Genomic DNA, 17,341 nt, shown 5'->3' with positions numbered 1-17,341 from the left:
GTCATGCTCTTAATGTGCCAATCTAGCACTGATGTTTTCATTTTTCAACTACAGTAGCTGCCCCACACACACACACACACACACACACACACACACACACACACACACACACACACACACACACACACACACACACACACACACACACACACACACACACACTCACGCACACCAGTGTATAGTGACTTCCCCTGGCACCGGCCCCTCTGTCGCTGCAGTCTGGGGAGTAGGGTGGAGGGACCCAGGACGTGACTGGGTGTAACATAAATCGTCAGTCTTTGCCCCACAAAGGACAATAAATGTTTACAGTGGTTAGAGTGGTCGCTTTTCTGTGGTGCTTAAGGCGGGGGCTGTTTTTTCTTCTTTTACGCCACCACTCCCAGGTTGTAACTACTGTAAGAGTAACTCTCAGCCCTGCACTTCAGAACTGGCTGAATATCCTGCTTGTTTTAGAGCTCTCCCACTTTCAAAGTCAAAGAACACACTGAGAGTCAGACAGCCAAGACTTTACTTAACAAAAGCAGAGGAACACACAGTCAAACAGGGAGGAAATTATCCAATTAAGTTGTTGCTACAGGAGATTCCCCTCCGGTTGTCATGGCGGTAGGGGGCTGTCGAGCCAGGGGGGGTGCTGGGATTAGCCACTTATCTGAGCGTCGTTCCGGGTGGCTCAGATCACAGGCAGCGCTGAGTGGAAGTGACAGGTCCCATTCACGGGGCCTTTACTCTCCGGCACCATGGATGCTCACCAGGGCCATGGGCGCTTTGTTCTGCTCCTGCCGCATGAGCAGAACCTCTTGCCAGCGCAGAACCTGATACTGCTGTCTGCCTCATTTGCCGCTTTAAGGTGAAATAATAGCTTGCCACATGGGTAAAACTTGAGAACGGATTGAGCTTAAATCTGTTGCCATAGTATTGCCAAGTGAAGTTAAAGCTGCACTCGTAGTTCAGTGAGAGCAAGTTTCAAATCCAGGCTCTTAATACCTGTTTATGGCTGCCTCTGCAAATCTCTACGCATTTCGTTGTGTATTTCAAGACAGCTTTGAGAACTTGTTTGACCTTGATTGAGGCTTAATTAAAAAGGCTCGGTACAAAAATCAGCTGTGCTATAAAAAAGATCAAACAACTATCCTCCTTTTGGAAGTCTAATGTCTAGTCCAGACATTAAAAACATAGTGCTTTTGATCTCATAAATCCCATAAATAACGAACACCGGATACATATATCTTTAAAGATCATTTGGATTGCCAGTGTTGTTTGTATACCTGTGCTCCCATCATCCCTTTCCTTCTGCTTTTCACAGACTGTGGAAAATGTGTATGATCCACTCATTTACTTGTGATGCCGTGCTTTTAATTCCAACCTTCAACCCAAAAGCCCCTGGCCACGTCTGACTCCCAAGGCCCTTCTGCATTACAGCAGATATCAACAATGTCCATTCCGGCAGAACTCTGGGGCTGCTCTACGGTGCAAGAGGGGAACATAAATGCGTTTAAGCCAATGATATGGCTATATTTAAAAAAAATGAGTTTTCTCTTGTGTCCCTCTGTTCTCACCCTTCCACCTGCCAGCCGATAGGTCAACATTATGTCAATCAACAAGTCCAGTCTGAAGTAAAGATAACATGTCTTTGTTTAAGTTTTTATGTGTTTCCAAAGAGGCAGGCTGAAGAGATAAATAAAATAACTCTATGGGAAGAAATCACGTCATGCTGTCATACAGAGGACTCTGAGGCTTTTTGACCTATCACGCTCATACTAAAGGCTCCAGAAGCAAAACATTACATCACACTCAGGCTGATAAACAAACTCACTCCGTCAGAGTCCGAGCGGAGAAAGATAACACCGCATCAGGGAGGCACTTTTCCCATTCGCTCTCCATTTCTTATTTACTCACCCCAACCATAGGACTTGGCTTGAATTCCAGGCCGATGCTGTAATTACTAGGTCCTAATTGTTTTCTATGAGTTTGGGGAGATATTGTCTTACTTGTGGATCTGGAACACAATGGTCTTTATCTTTGATTGAGCCTGAGAAAGAAAAAAAAGGTTAAGTATTTGCAGATGGAGGCACTTTCATAGCTTGCCAGGAGCAGGGATTTAATGTATGCCTGGTTGGCTTTGGCATTCCAAGTAAGTAGATGCTTGTTTTCAAATGGATATCCCAACTCGTGCTTCATCAAACACAAATATCTAAATTACACCTAATTTAGCAGCAATTTCGTGATATCAGAATATCAAATGTAACCCACAAAGCATCATTATTAAATTAGAGCTGTCTCTCAAAGGCTCTGATACAGATTGCTTAAACACACAGTACAGCAGTGCAAGATGATTGCACGCTAAGCAGTCGTGGAAAACTGTGAAATTGATAGGTATTCTGGACTTTTGCCCTCTTCCTTTTTGTTAGAAACAACAGTTGATATCTGTGCGTTGATTTATGACAGAACAAAACTTAAAAGAAATATGGCTGCAGTTTATCACAGGAGGGGGCCGGCATGCAGGAAAACATATGGGGGGAACGTAGACTTGAATTAGCATGGCTGTCAAAGCTCTGCCGCGGGGGGGGGGGGGAGGGGGGGTCCCCATCAAGCCATATCTTACAGCCAAGCGGAGGCTGCGGTTTTTTGGGTCGTAATTACGATATGGCTGGGAGGCGCGCTGTCTGTAATAAGCCGCAGAAATGTAATCTGTGTTTTCACAGCTCAGCGCGGCTTATCACAGGCCTGCACGCTAAACCCCGCGCTTTAAACATCAGCCGGCTGCAGCTTGCCATTAGCAAAAGGAACAGTGGGAGTGCGTGGACGACGGTATATGTGTCTGTCTGACTGCCAGAGCGAACGTGTGGGTGGGAGAGCGAGGTGTGGAGGATTTGTACAGTGAGGGATGCAGCTGTTTGGCGTGATTAGTTGCTTTAATGGCAGCAGGCTTTAGTAGCTGTGAGTGGGGCGACCCCAGCCCGAGGTCAGAGGGGAGCGAGCTGAACGAGAGCAGGTGACCCCCACTCCCACTCCTCTCAGACCACACAGTGAAGCAAAACAAGGAGGCACCTTTTCATTTAGCCTTCTCTCTGTCACATTCCTGGATTCCCTTGTGTTTGCTTTAGCAGGTGTTCAATATTTGTTGATTTATGAGTTTATTCCACTCATGGCAATAATGTTATAAAACCAAACATATGTTCACTTTAAGCAGATAGCCTATGATGGAAAGGAGCAAGGAGAAGAAAGTCTTATTTAACCTGTCCCTTACTAAAAAAATGGATGGTCTGTCAATCACAGCTGCTTACATACAGTAACATGAAACCAAAAACCCAATCAAAAGTCAACACAATAATCTACCATCAGCTAAACATGTTGCCTGACATCTTCATACTGTCTTAATATTCTTTCCTTATATATTTTCTTAAACCTAAAGATGTTCATACAGCCCTTTAAATCATTTGGTAAATAATTCCTCAGTTTAACACCAACTACAGAAATACACAAACTGAAATTCATTCACAAAAAACACATTTGATGAAAGATATCAGCTGATTAGTTAAGCCCCTTATTACAAGAAATCCACAATGAAACATAAGAGGCATACGTTCAGCAGGCAGGCTGTAGCAGAAGAGGCCACAGCAGCTGATGATCACAGTTATGTAAATGGGCAGCGCAGCACAAGTGAACAGTCTAAATTGAAAGCAGCTGAAGTTCAACAAACAGGGCTGAGGGCCCCAGATGAGATTAGACATGGTAGAGTCCAACTCCTTCAGCCCAGGGGAACTGTCATTATAGTAATTAATTAACAAACAACAACACTGAAGACACAGAACAGCCAACCTAAAACAAACCAAACAGCAGAGGCACGTGTTCTCCTCTCTCCTGTCTGTCCTTCCCACCATACATTTGTCTTCTTATGCATGTGTGTGCTGGTATGTCTATTAAGTATGGGAAAAAAGGGGTTCACATGTTTGAATTGCATATTAATAATTATAATAATAACATTTTGGAGTGTACCATACAAACCGCAGACAGAGCCGCTTGTGGAATAATAATGATAGGGATATAGGAATTATAATTATTACTCCCTATGCTTTTAAGGTTTGACCAATAATGTCGGGCCAAATGCAAAAGACAGGCATAATTATGGTAGATTAAAACTTCCTGACCAGATACATTCATTTGATTTATTATGGTATACATTTTATGTATTTGATATCCTGTCTATACATGGAAAATAGATCACTTTTTTCTGTTTTGGTCTGTCATTATGGCAGAGGAATTTCTTTAGATGCAACCTTTGAAGAGTTAAGTTTTGTGTATCAGGGTCTGGACTGGAAATGCTTCTTCTGCTTACTGATTTATTTATTATTCCCCTAGACTTTCCCCAGGAGTGCATTGAAAACTGTTTTTCCTCCAGTCTGAAAGACATAAAGTGGGCCGAGTCAGCAGTGAAAAAAAAAAGTTTTAGGGGATGAAAATAGACATGCACACGCACACGCCATGGCAGCTGGAGTATTCTTCTGTCCCCAATGAAGCGGAGGCATTTCCCCCCTTGCCCTGAAGTCTAAGTGGTCTGGTGAGCTCCCGGAGTGACACAAACAGAGATGCTCTTTACAGCATGACGGATCACGCAATCGGAAGCAGAGAGAAGTAAAAATGCCCTCTTCCTGGTCAAGATAAGGCCAAATGAACTGCTAAGAGACCATTCGTTATTTGAAGAAAAAAAACTTTAAAATCCTACCCTTTTTAAGTCTCCGCACGTCTAGAGGTGTGGGCTCTACCTTATTCTCGTCTCTGATCCCACTTACGGATGCCATTGAAGCTGGACGAACCCTGTCTGCTCTCGGCCTTTCAGCATATCACTATTGTTCATCTTGCAGGTATAGAGTGGTACGCAATAACACGGCTGCTGTCTTTATGTGGGCTCTGAGAAAGTGATGAAGTTTGGCCGTCAGTGCAGAGACAATGAGACATTTGATGTTGTGTGTATGCACTTGGTCCTGTTGGTTACATACAGCTGTGATGAGTTCAATGGACCCAATAGTAGCCTGCAAAGATACATGTAATCACAAAACCCTAACTTAAAAATCACCATCTTTGAACAAATGTGTCCAAATGATCCACTTCATTCTGTCTCGATCTGCGCTTTCCATCTTCATTTGACTTCCTCACGCTGTATGGTGCATTTTTAGTAATCTTCTGTTTACTTTTTCATAGACATAGGGGTGCAACTTCAAAATGATATAGACCATTTTCTTGGCAAAACCATAACACTATCTAAGAGAAAATGCTCAAAGTCGTGTATTCAAATGTCTTCTTTTGTGTGACCATATATCCCAAACCTTTAGTAGTTTTAGTTTCATGCATTCTGGACCACAGAAACATAAAAGTACATTTAAAAACAGTTGCTTTCTAATTCAATATGTTTATCCCACACTATGAGTCTGTGGGTTGTTACCCTTGCAGTAGTCCTGCTGATTTAGCTGCTCATTTGTCATTGTTAGGAGTTCATAAACATATACAACACCACATAAGAGAGGCTCGAGTGTTGTGGTTCAGTGGGAGGGGAATTTATGAAGCCGACCTTCAAACCTCCTCCACTCCCATGTTTACTAAACCACAAACAGACCACCACATCACACATGTTGTTGTGGTGTGTCGCAGTGACATCACTTACGGCCTCTCGTGTCACAGACCTCCCAAACTCAACCTTTCAAGTTTAGTCTCAGTTTACCGGCCACTCAACGCTGGGAAACGTGTAGAATTTAAAAGTCGTTCCCCCCGTCTGACTCTATTTTGAGTCTTAGCATATATTTCCATTTGCTCATGCAGTGGATACGGTGCTCCTCAGCGGGAATGAGGGGAGTGGTGATGATGGTTGTGATTAGTTCTGGACTGAAGACGAGATCGGAGAGGAGGTTTGGATGAACTGCACCAGCAGTCAGCCTAATTGGAGACATTCCTGGTTGGCTTTAGAGCTAAAAACCTGACCGAGGAGCAGGCGTTCTCCTCGAGGAGCCAATCCTCTTGACCAAGGGAAAATGACCTCACTGGATTAGCTAGAAGAGGAAACTGTAGAGGATAATACAACTCGACCCCAAGAGATCAAATGTCTGATTAATAAAGCTGAAGCTATACGAGGCTGACAGAATGGGACTTTACAGTAAGCCGTATTATTAGAGAGCTGTGAGAAATACTTTACTCTAGTTTCAGGGCAAACTATTGGACCTTTAAATTCAAACTTTGAGGCAACCAGAAGTGAGTCTGAATGTACTTTATAAATGAATGCACTCTATGTGTCGTGGTACATCTATCAAGTGAGTCCCGTTGAGAGGATGTCCTGACAGCAGGAGCACAAAAATAAGCATATATGGTTATATACAGAAAACACAATAGGAAGCTAATATCCACAGGAGCCAAATATCGGGCATTGAAAAGGCTTTAGTTCAGTGATCAGGCGAATAAAAGTTTATCCCTGGTAGATCAAAACTGGTGTAAAAAAATCAACTCAACTTTAAAGCATTCCCCATTATCCACTTTTCACTAACATCCTGAGCTTTTAAACGAGATATCAGGTTTAAAGTCTCGTGGTGTTTTTTTGTTAAGTGATTTTAATGTATTTTCTAAAGCCCTACCCTTTTGTGTTTCAAATGTGTAAAATAAACGTACTTTTCTGCATACGTTTAAACTTCAAGTCTCCAGTGCCGTAGTGATTCACAGAAAGTGCTGTTCACCCTGCTCTAATAGAGCATAAGACATGCATCATTTAGGAAAGTGCTCGTATCTCGTTCGCTGCATGGTCTCTTCAATATCCACACTTTTATGTGTCTAGACACACATTCAGGCATGTTCCCTCTACGGCGCTGCACAGACGGCACTTCCTTTCACCGTCTTTTACTTTACTTCTTGAACACACATCTTGTTGGGATCATCTCAGGGGCACGGAGTGATGTTCACATTGTTCAGGAAGTGTGGTTTGCTTCAGTGGTCCAGGACCAGTGCAGGCGGAGGTGGTGGCCATGCGCTGGGGAGGCTGGTGGGTCGGGGGCCGGGAGCCAGAGAGGCCCCGGGGGTGAGCTCATTAACAACAGGACGTACCCCTGAACCTCTAAACCCAGGCCTGCATTCCCTCCGCTCCGCTGCCCCCTGGGATTCATCCAGAGGGGCTTTAACAGCCCCGTTGTTTTGGTTGGACCCTCGCCACGTCCAGATCCGAGCGGTGTGCCCCCCCTCCCCCCTCCCCCCTCAATCAGGATCATAAATACAGTCCAGAGAGAGTGTCTGTGTGCTCCTGCCTCCTCAGGTGTTTATTGCCTTCTCACTCATTCATACTGTGCTCACAGTCGGAGCCTGGCAGCAAACAAACACTTGCACACATGCAGACTTGTTTAAAGACACTTGCTCACACAAACACAGACACACAAGTCTGTGTGTACAGGCTGAAAATATATTACACCACGAATTACTCACAAAAACTTTTACAAAACAGGGAGCTGAACTTGCTGACTTATAGTTAACAAACTTCACACTGCACACTGACTTCCTCCTGTTTCTGCACCAATACACACTGACACACACACTGGATATCAGGTGTGTGTCTCATGATGGATAGACAGGGCAGGTAATCACTGCTGCTGGGCCAGATTTAGAGCTACCTGCTTTTCCTGCTGCTATCATTGCCTATGTGTTGACGGAGGATGGTGTAATTGCTGCCTTCTCCGTTTCGGCTGGTTGCCCTCCATGTTGTCTTTCGAAATCTCCCCTTTTTAAAGATATATTTCTTTACTGTTATGTAACGGTTGTAACACTGTCTGTGTTAATGTGGATTTATGTGTTCTAGTGCAGCAGTGTTGCTGTAGGTGTTTCCAGTATAGGATTTATTTTATGATTTGTCTACACCAGACGGATTGTACATTATCAGATCATACAGTGCTTTAAATATATTATCCGTTGCAAATGTGTTCCCATTCTTTCATTTACTGGGTTAGGGAGTTAAGGTCATGGAAGGCAGAAGGTTTGCAGTAGAAATAACTTTGCTCGGTGTGTGTGTTACTGAAAAGACGAAGATTATTAAAACCTTCTCATCTTTCATATATGTCGGGAATCTCATTTGTACATCTGGGATTTTTTTTTAATGAAAAACATTATTCAATACAATCTCCAGCTCCAGTTTTTCTTCTTTGAGAGTGTTCTGCTTATCATCGTGTTCAATGTGATTGAAATAAATGATATTGGTTTTTCGGTATTTTGAATAAGCATCAGCTTGGGGTTTAGAGAAATCTAAGGAAAGTGTTGGACCATTTATTGACTGAAAGGTTAAACAGATTAATACGATTATTGGTAGATTATTTATTGATGGAACTAATTATCAGTGGTATCCCTCAAGTAGAGAGAAGACCTCCTGAGTTGTGCTTCATGTGTAAAAGGGATACTCCTTGTAACTTCTACCCCTGATTCTCCAGACATTATCCAAAGTGCCCTATATTAGCTAAAGCGAGGCTACGAAAGCTACATTAATAGTCTCTGTTCTTACTCTGTAAATCTACAATGAAAAATACATCTGGCTTTACAGGTTCAAGTCTCATTCTGGCTGGAAATAATAGGTTTTGTTTGTCTGTGAATGCTATCTAGGTGCTCACAGTGGGAACATATTTGAAGTTTTTATCTGTTGTGAGTTATTGCCTGAAAATGGGACTTTTTGCAATGAGATGAATGTTGAAACTGATATGTCAGAAAGCAAAGTTGTACAGTTCAAAGGATCTTGTACTGAACCACAGCCTGTGAACAAACTAGTCTCTCTGAACTTTTTCAAAGTGCTTACCCTCTTTGGACATCCCCCATCATTACATCCTATTTACAAAAGACCAAAAGGATTATTCTCAGTTAATGCGTTTTATATGAAGCCCTTCACTTTGCCTGTGTAAACCTAGCTACTCAAGTAAACAGAGCCCCATTGAAGCAGAGTTACTAAATCTGCGGCCAGATGGGTCCTCAACCCTGAGACGAAGTGGAGAGTTACCGTTTGTCCTGAGAGTCCAAGCTCGCCTCTGTCTTCCCTCCGACCTCAGTAATCTATTAATCTGCTCCATCTTTTATAGAGACGAGTGTGTAAACCGAGAGTGGCTGCACCAGCGAGGGGTGGCACAGCTCCAATGGGACACGTGTCTCATAGTGCTGCCAGGTAGAAAAGGCAAAGAGAGCGAATGTGTTTCTCCTTTTCTGTTGTTAAAGAAATGTTATTGTGTTAAGCCAGACGAACGAGGAAACACTATAAGGGACATGAAGTGAAAAGGAAATGGAGGGGTGTTCTTTACCGGGTAGGTCTGCTCATGTTCCTGTTGAAAGGACAAAGAACAGGCTGAAGTAATAAGCATGATGACCATCATTCGTTCTTTCTATACGAGCCATAACCACAATGATCCTTTGCAGCCGAACTTTGGAAGTAAAATTAGATTTGAGGCTCCCTTGTCTTTGTGCGCTCTGTCTCACAGTCCACGCACCGCTACCCCTCGGGTGTGGGTGAGTAGCCAAAGGGACGCCAAAGGGGTGAAAGGGCAGAGAATTGAGGTCTGCAGGGGTATGTGCTTTCCTGCAGAATAATAGCAAGTATTGTTCCTCAAGTGGCAGCACTATATGGAGCTTATCACAGGAAATCTCTTGACAGACTCATTCGGTGTCTGTCTTAAATTTCTGCGACACTTGAGGGCTGTGTGTTGTGTTTGGGTCATGCTTAGCGAGTACAATGTGTCCCTTTTTAGCGCCTGAGAATTAAAAGAGTGATTAAAGCAGGAGAGAGTGCCGTACAGTTAAAGCGCTTCTTCCTAAATAGTGTTAAACATCACAGTTTTTTTTATCAAATACAAGATCAATATGCAAACAATTGCTTAAATTCAAGAAACATGGCAAACTTTAAGAATAATATATGCTTTACTTAAAATGTAAATAAAAAAATACTGATGGGAATATGAAAACGAGGCATCATACAGTGAGAACATTCTTTTTGGGGTATTTTTGAAAGCAATGCAGCGAGGTACAGTTTTTTGGTGTGATTGAAAAGCCATTCCAGAACTTGGTTCCCCTTAATCGGATGGTACATTGGGCTCTTTTCTGTATGTATGAAGTATTTATTGAAGGGCATAAGAATGATTCCTTTACGTGAAAATATTTTTTTAAATAAAAACACAAATTGGATAATTTATTTGATTTCATAAACTTCAAGAATGTGAAGCCTGTTAAACAAAGCCACAGATTAGATATGGGACAGGTTGCAATCCTTACGAAGCGCTTCTGAGGTGACACAATCTTATGGAGAGTAGTTGGGAAAGTACTTACTATATGTTACAATATGAAAGGTGTGGATGATTTAGAAAATAAAGAGTAAGAAGACAATTTGAAGGGACAAAAAGGCTCATTCTCCATATCCAACCAGTTGATTTATTCATTTTTATACTCATCCAGTCATGTTCTCTCCAACTCAAACTGTCATCAACAATAACTCCCAGGAATGCTGTACTTCATATGCATTGTTGGACTGGAAACTGCAGTCTCTTTATCTCTGGACGCCTGCCAGAATGAAAGAGACTCCAGTGTTCATTCAGAGTGACAGCTAGGACTCAGCTGCAGACTAATACTTTCTCAGTGGATATCTAGCTGTGATGGAGGTGTCACACGCTCTCTGATCTGCACAGGGGCAGGAAGGAGCAAACTGGGAGATAAATTACAAAACTCGGCTCGAGACCACTGATCCATCAGAGCAGCTCTTTTTCCGCCAAGTCTAAATTCCTTTCTCCTAGCTGAACCTGATAGTGCAGAAACCTTAGCCCGAGCTACCGCCGGTTCACTTTATGTTCCAAAAGTGCAGCTGACTTTTTTTTAAGGAGTTTCTCGGTCGTGACGGAGGCAGCCGGCCTCCTTTCACTCTGGAAGATTTATCTCTGAGGCCGTGCTGCGGACAGGTGGAGCGTGGACGGCTGCAGTCAGCATTTTGAATCTGATGCTGAAGTTTTTTGGATGAAAGTTAGGATGATGAAAGGGAAGGGACTAATGTGGCACCGTTGACAGGAGAAGAAGTGGCATGCTTATAGGCCAAGGAAAGAGTAGTCATTTCTAGAAAACCAGGATTGTGCAATAGGCTGAATGTTCTCTACCATCTTTCAGTTGGAAAAGTTCTTACACCCTCAGTCACAAGCTCTAAACATCTCTAAACCTGTTTATGAAGCTGTGCAGCAATACGTTTATATTTGTATATTCTCTTTGCAGGATGTTTCATGTCCCACATACATGTTTAGGACTTGTGTGGGAGTGAGGGGAATGCTGTCGTCATGTAGCTTTTTGAAGCTCTTACAGACACGAGTCACACAGTGGCCTAAAAGCACAAAAAGTACCACAAGCATGGAGAGCTAATGCTTTTGCAAGTTGTCATATCAATGATTTCTCACTGAAAATTAAAAGTACAATGATGACTGCATCTATGAAATCAAGACAGTATACTTTTAGATCATAATAAATCTGTTCATTTTTATTCCGACACGCCACCAGAGTATGTTCTATGTACCTCGCTAATTTGATCATTATGGTTGCTGTTCTAAGATTGGATGTGGATTTAAATTCATTTAAATTGTACTGCAGTGCAGTGTTTTGAAATTACATGTTGTTATTTGGTCAAATACCTCGTGCTCACTACTACCTGACGAAGGACCTCAAGTGGCCGTGTGAACGCAACTCTTATCAGTCAGGAACAAAAGAGATGAGATTACGTCGGGGTGGGCGGATTTGTCAACAAAGCGTGTGACTTTTACATTTTTTTTCCTACCGACATTAACCTGGACCGTGATCTTAATTTAGCCTGTCGTCGTGTGGATACTTTTTCTATCATTTTTCTTTGGTTGCCTTGTTTAGAGTATTTCTTTGGACCTTAAAAACTGTACAGATAGCCGGGGTAAAAAATGGCCGCCGTGTGAGTCAGGTTATTGGTCGCACAGAGCTCTGGGAGACACAGAAGTGTTGGTCTGCATGACTCAGCTCCACAGATTCAAGGATTATCACTTAACTTTGACACCCTGAGGCTCGACAGCTGTATCTCATGATCTCATGTATGAATTATGATAACTCTTTGCACTCTTGAGTTTTCACCCTGACCGAATCAGGGAGAAAAACGACTTTAATTTTCCGCTTGTGTTGAGTCTGAGCATCTCACCGCCGAGTGATGTCATGTGTAATTTCGGAGCTTACTTCTTTTAATAGCGGTCTGGTACATAGTTTTATGTAGATGGGCGTATAATGGTTTTTAAAGGTTGCTTTGTCCTAAATTGTCCCTCGTGATTTTTTAAACAGCTTTATACTAAGTCAGCCTTTTCATTTTGTATTTCGTATCTGCATGTTGAAACTTAATCTTTCAATAGTGACTTTTATGAATCATTAAAACAGTATGAAAAGCAGAGGATTAAAGGCTTGTGAGAGGTGCGGGTTATGAGTTGTGACTGGCCAGTGCATCTTTAAATCAAAATTCAGGAGTTATTAACTTTAACTCGTCTGTTTTTTCCTGCTGTGAGAGGAGAAGATGAGTAAGCACTACACTATTTCCTTATCTCAAAGTACCACAGCCAGAGATATACATGTTTTGGGCCTTGAGTCACAAAGCAGGACGCATCCCTCTTTTCTTTTCTCCCTGGAGATATCAGGTCATTTTCAGCCAAGACCTCGGGTGGTGAAGAGGGGAGGCCAGAGAGCATACATCTTGTTCACACAATGCACACACACACACATACATACATACATACATACATACATACACACACACACACACACACACACACACACACACACACACACACACACACACACACACACACACACACACACACACACACACACACACACACACACACACACACACACACACACACACATACATATACATACATACATACATACATGCGAGACAGACTGACACTGCAAAGCTACAGACACACATGCGCTGCAGACATTAAGCCGAGACTGGCCATATGTTTTATCTCAGAGAGTAAGTGTCAGAGTTTTAATCTCTGGAGCGCCGTACGTCATCACCACAGATATGACCGGGACTGCTCTGATGAATTACACCATGCTGAACAAGGGGGAGGTTCTGGCCTGGACGTGAATTAGACCCCATAGACCATCATTCTCTGACAGACCTAGTGCGATTCCTCCCTTTTCTGAAACTCGATAACTTTGTCTTCACCTCCAGGACTGTTTTATCTCTAAATGACTTGATTTGATGAAACAAAAAAATAATATTCATGTGATGATTAATACTTTGCTGATAACGGCAAACAGTTTGATTTCAGTTCAGTTTGTTCAGTCCATATGTAGGTCAGTTATGCTGCCAACACCTAAACATGATTTCATAATTTTTCCAAACATTTGGTCTACCTACGCTGTAAAATGTATTATCTCTTCGATTTACACACGACATCTATTGCACGTCTGTCCTTCCTGGGAGAGGGATCCCTCCTCTGATGCTCTCCCTGAGGTTTCTCCCATGTTCCCCTTTAAACTGTGGGGTTTCTCTCTGGAAGTCTTTCCTTGTACGATGTGAGGGTCTAAGGACAGAGGGTGTCGTATTGTCATACTGATATTCTGTACAAACTGTGCTGTTGTGTTTGTTGTAAAGTGTCCTTATTGTAAAGTACTTGTACTGTATGTACAGCACTTTGGCGTTTAAAAAATGTGCTATATAAATAAAACTTGATTTGATTTAAGTCGTTAAGCATTGGTTTGGTGAGATAGTCGATGATTGATCGATTTAGTCAAATAGCTAATTAATTACAATTATTTATTTTGTTTATAGAGTATTATATTTTGAATTGCCAATCATTCACTGTTCCCAGCTGCTCAGATTTTAATACTTATCTACGATTTCTATGGTGAATAACTTTATAAACAATTATTTCATTTGAAACATGAACATTTCATTGTTCAAGGCTACTACAGCTTGGCTCTATGTTAGTAAAGTGTCTACTGCACAGTTTGTCTGGAAGTTTGTTATTCTCCCCGATCAGCAGTTTCTCACAGAGCGGGTGCGAGGGAGTGCAGCAAAGGCTGTTGTTGAGAAACGATGTGAATGCCAGCAGGGAGGCGTTTGAAGGGGAGCTTGTGTCTCTTTGTAATGCGGGGCTGCGATAACGGCAGCGTCCAACAGCCGACCCCTGTTGACCTGAAACTGTGATCACACCGTCCGTTTCATGAGCTGAGGAGAGATGCCTGATGGATGGTGCGGTGTTGTTCGCCTCTCACTTGGTCTGGTGTTTCTAAAGGCAGTAGTGCTTGTGCTCCGTTTTGATCCTCTGATCCTGTAATCTGCTCACACTCCCCTCTCCTCTGTGTGTGTTTGCTTTCATCCTTGTGTGCATGTCAGCTCTGTCTGTGGGCATGTTGTGTTAAGTGCCTTTCAGAGATAAGACCCTCATTCTGCTGTGTGAAAACGCTGTGAATAGAAGCATCCCATCTTCCTCCCTCCATCTCCTTTTTTCTCTTATCTTCACCCCTTTTTCATTTTCTTTCCCCAGCAGTTGTCCTGAGTCTCTCTCTCTCTCTCTCTCTCTCTCTCTCTCTCTCTCTCTCTCTCTCTCTCTCTCTCTCTCTCTCTCTGCGCGTGATGTGTAGCAGAGGCAGTACATTGCAGTGTGAACTGTGGGAGAGTTCCTGTGTCACAGTGTTTAGCCTGAGAGCGACGGGGAATGGACTTCAGATTAACACCGGAGCTCTCCATCACCTAGCAGCATCTTGGCAAATGGAGACAGGGAGAGAAAAAGTTGGACATAAAATAACACTGACTGAAGGAAGAGTGCATCACTGAGAGCTTTTCCTTGACACAGATCATTCAGAGGCCCCCGATTGTGTGTGTCGACCAAACAAATGAGCAAAGAAACCTTAAAAAAACGAATCCCTTCATCTGCTCTACAACTAACAGTCATCTGTGTTGAACGCCCAGTAAAACTCTTGATTTAAATGAATGCATTCATTTCTTTACCCAAGACTGTTTTTTACATTATTTGTAGATGCGGTATACATCATTTAGTCATTTTATGATGGCTGGTATAGTGGACTGTATTATGTTGTTTTATTGATACAAAATACAAGACATTACATTGCATTGCATTTAGCTGACGACTTACAATAAGTGCATTCGACCAAGAAGATACAAACTAGAAGGAAACAGAATCATATAAGTACATCAGGTTTCAAAGAGCCAAAACATTTCAAGTGCTGCTCAACTGGCTTTAGATAAGCCAGTCCTTTGTTAGTATGTAAGTGCTTAGTTAGTATCTAAGACAATTGGTAATTTAGGAAGCTATGACTGCCGTTTAGATGTTTCATGTTTTAAGTTAAATCAAAACACACAAAACTCCGATAACACTTGAAGTATTTACAACTTTAGTTGTTAGTGTGAATGTACTCCACCTGTTTTTGGACCATATGTATGTTATGCTTTCTTCTAATCCTAGTTCTTATTGAAATGTTCTTTGCAAAAAAAAGTTGTTGGTCTTACAGTAAAGTTGTTCTCTACACCTGCAGTTGGAGTTCTGTCCTCCTTAGACTATTTCCCCACTGTGTGCACATAATAAGAAGGTGAAGTTGTGCTAGAAAGTCCTACTCATCATAATTCATACACACAGGTGTGCCCTGAAACTGCCCGCCTTTTCTTTCTTTACCTTCCTTTCTTTTCTCACATGCTCAAAAACCCAAGGACCCTGATCTGTGGACAGCAATGTAGAAAGACACTTGCTTTACCCTGTGTCTGTATTTCTGTCCTCTGCACTGCTCAGCTCAGACCCCCCCCCCCCCCCCCCCTTTAGCTTATCGTCCTTTTGTAGAGCACACAGAGCATGCATACTTATCTCCAATGGTGCAAAACACAAACAAACCCCCACATGCTTCAGGGTTCGCATCTGTCAGAGGAAGCAGACAAGGGACAGAACTTCATGTTGTGGTGAGACTGCCCAGATCTGAGGTGTCGTCGCTGGGTCCGTGCGGGTGATGGCGGGGGGGGGGGGTTTGGGTTTACTCCAGAGCTGAGAAAGAACATGTAGATGCAAAGAGACACCTGTGCAGAGGGCGCACAAAGGACCGTCATGAGTAATAATCTTCCATCTGTGCTGAGAAATGAAGAGCAGGACTACCACATGGAGATCATGTACTGCAGTTTAAACTGCATGCACACACAATCAACTTTGTTTTTGTTTGCCAGAATATGCCTGTCATGATTGTGCTTATCTGCAGGGTGCTGAAATCCTCTGAAGGTCATGTTGAGGGAGTTTCCAAAACATGCAGCCTGTTAGGGTTTTTCATCAGGATTGAGATGCTATTGATATCTCTGGCTCTACATGGTTTAGCCTTTCAAATTCCTACATCAAGTTGTTTTTGTCTTCCACTTTCAACGCTCATAGTGTGGGTTATCTCCCTGAATACTGCACTTGCATGGACCAATTGATTTCTCATTCATATTTGAAGTTATGCTTGTTTTCAGCATGCCCATAGGCTCTCCCTTTGTTGGCCTTGTTAATCCTGCTCTTATATTTCTGACAGAAGACCAGAGCTCTGTTGCTTCTATGTCTGTGTATGTTTCTTGCTTTGGGCTTGCTTTTGTAATTGAAAAACATTGTGGTGACTGATAAAGACTTCCGCTGGGTTGTCTTAATTGGATTAAAGGAAATCAGTTTTTTCTCCTGGACTAAAGGTCAGACCCGGTCTGGATCTGTGGGGGTGTTCTGAGGTCACTAAGTACGTATGTTTTGCTAGATTTAAGTTTAGCCGATGTAAAGCCTGTGGTGCAGTGGGAGCGATCAGGAAAATGAGGTCCAGTCTTTCACATACATGATCATTTACATCTTCAACATGAAAGGCACCTTATACTGTGTAAACTGAACGCTTGACAGAAGAGAGCCGTGATCAAAATCTCCCTCGTTTGTGATTCGTGTTTATGTAACCTCAGCGAGCCGAGGTCCGGCATACCTGGATTATTGCCGGAGTTAAAGCCTCACCTCCTGCAGGCCAAGGATCAATCAGCGCCGCGCCGGTTAGCGCTGTGCTGGATTAGTGCAGGTTGACCCCCACCAGGTGTGTGCGACCTGTGTCGCCGTCTCACATCTAGGCCGTGGTGTCAAGTTCTCTGGTGCCTCCCCTGAGTGTCTACCTGAGTGGAGGCTCACCATTACACACGCCATCGACCTGAATCCAAAAAGCCCAATCAGGTTTGATCCCACCCTGCGGCCCCTGGAAGTAAGTGGGGTCTAATCCCCAGAAAGCCTTAGAAAGACACAGAGGAATGCCTGGCACACAGCACACCATTCACTCAGGGATTAGACTGAGAGAAGCTCAG

General features: G+C 42.9%; 1 protein-coding gene across 3 annotated transcripts in view; it reads left to right on the top strand.

The window, feature by feature from the left end:
* emid1 (EMI domain containing 1) overlaps window positions 1-17,341 on the top strand; it is a 57,674-nt gene that overhangs the window by 10,474 nt on the left and 29,859 nt on the right. The window lies entirely within an intron of this gene.

Source organism: Notothenia rossii (assembly GCF_949606895.1).
Source record: "Notothenia rossii genome assembly, chromosome: 6".
Lineage (NCBI taxonomy): Eukaryota > Metazoa > Chordata > Actinopteri > Perciformes > Nototheniidae > Notothenia > Notothenia rossii.
Note: the sequence above shows the minus strand (reverse complement) of the source record. Positions and strands in the feature narration are given on the sequence as shown.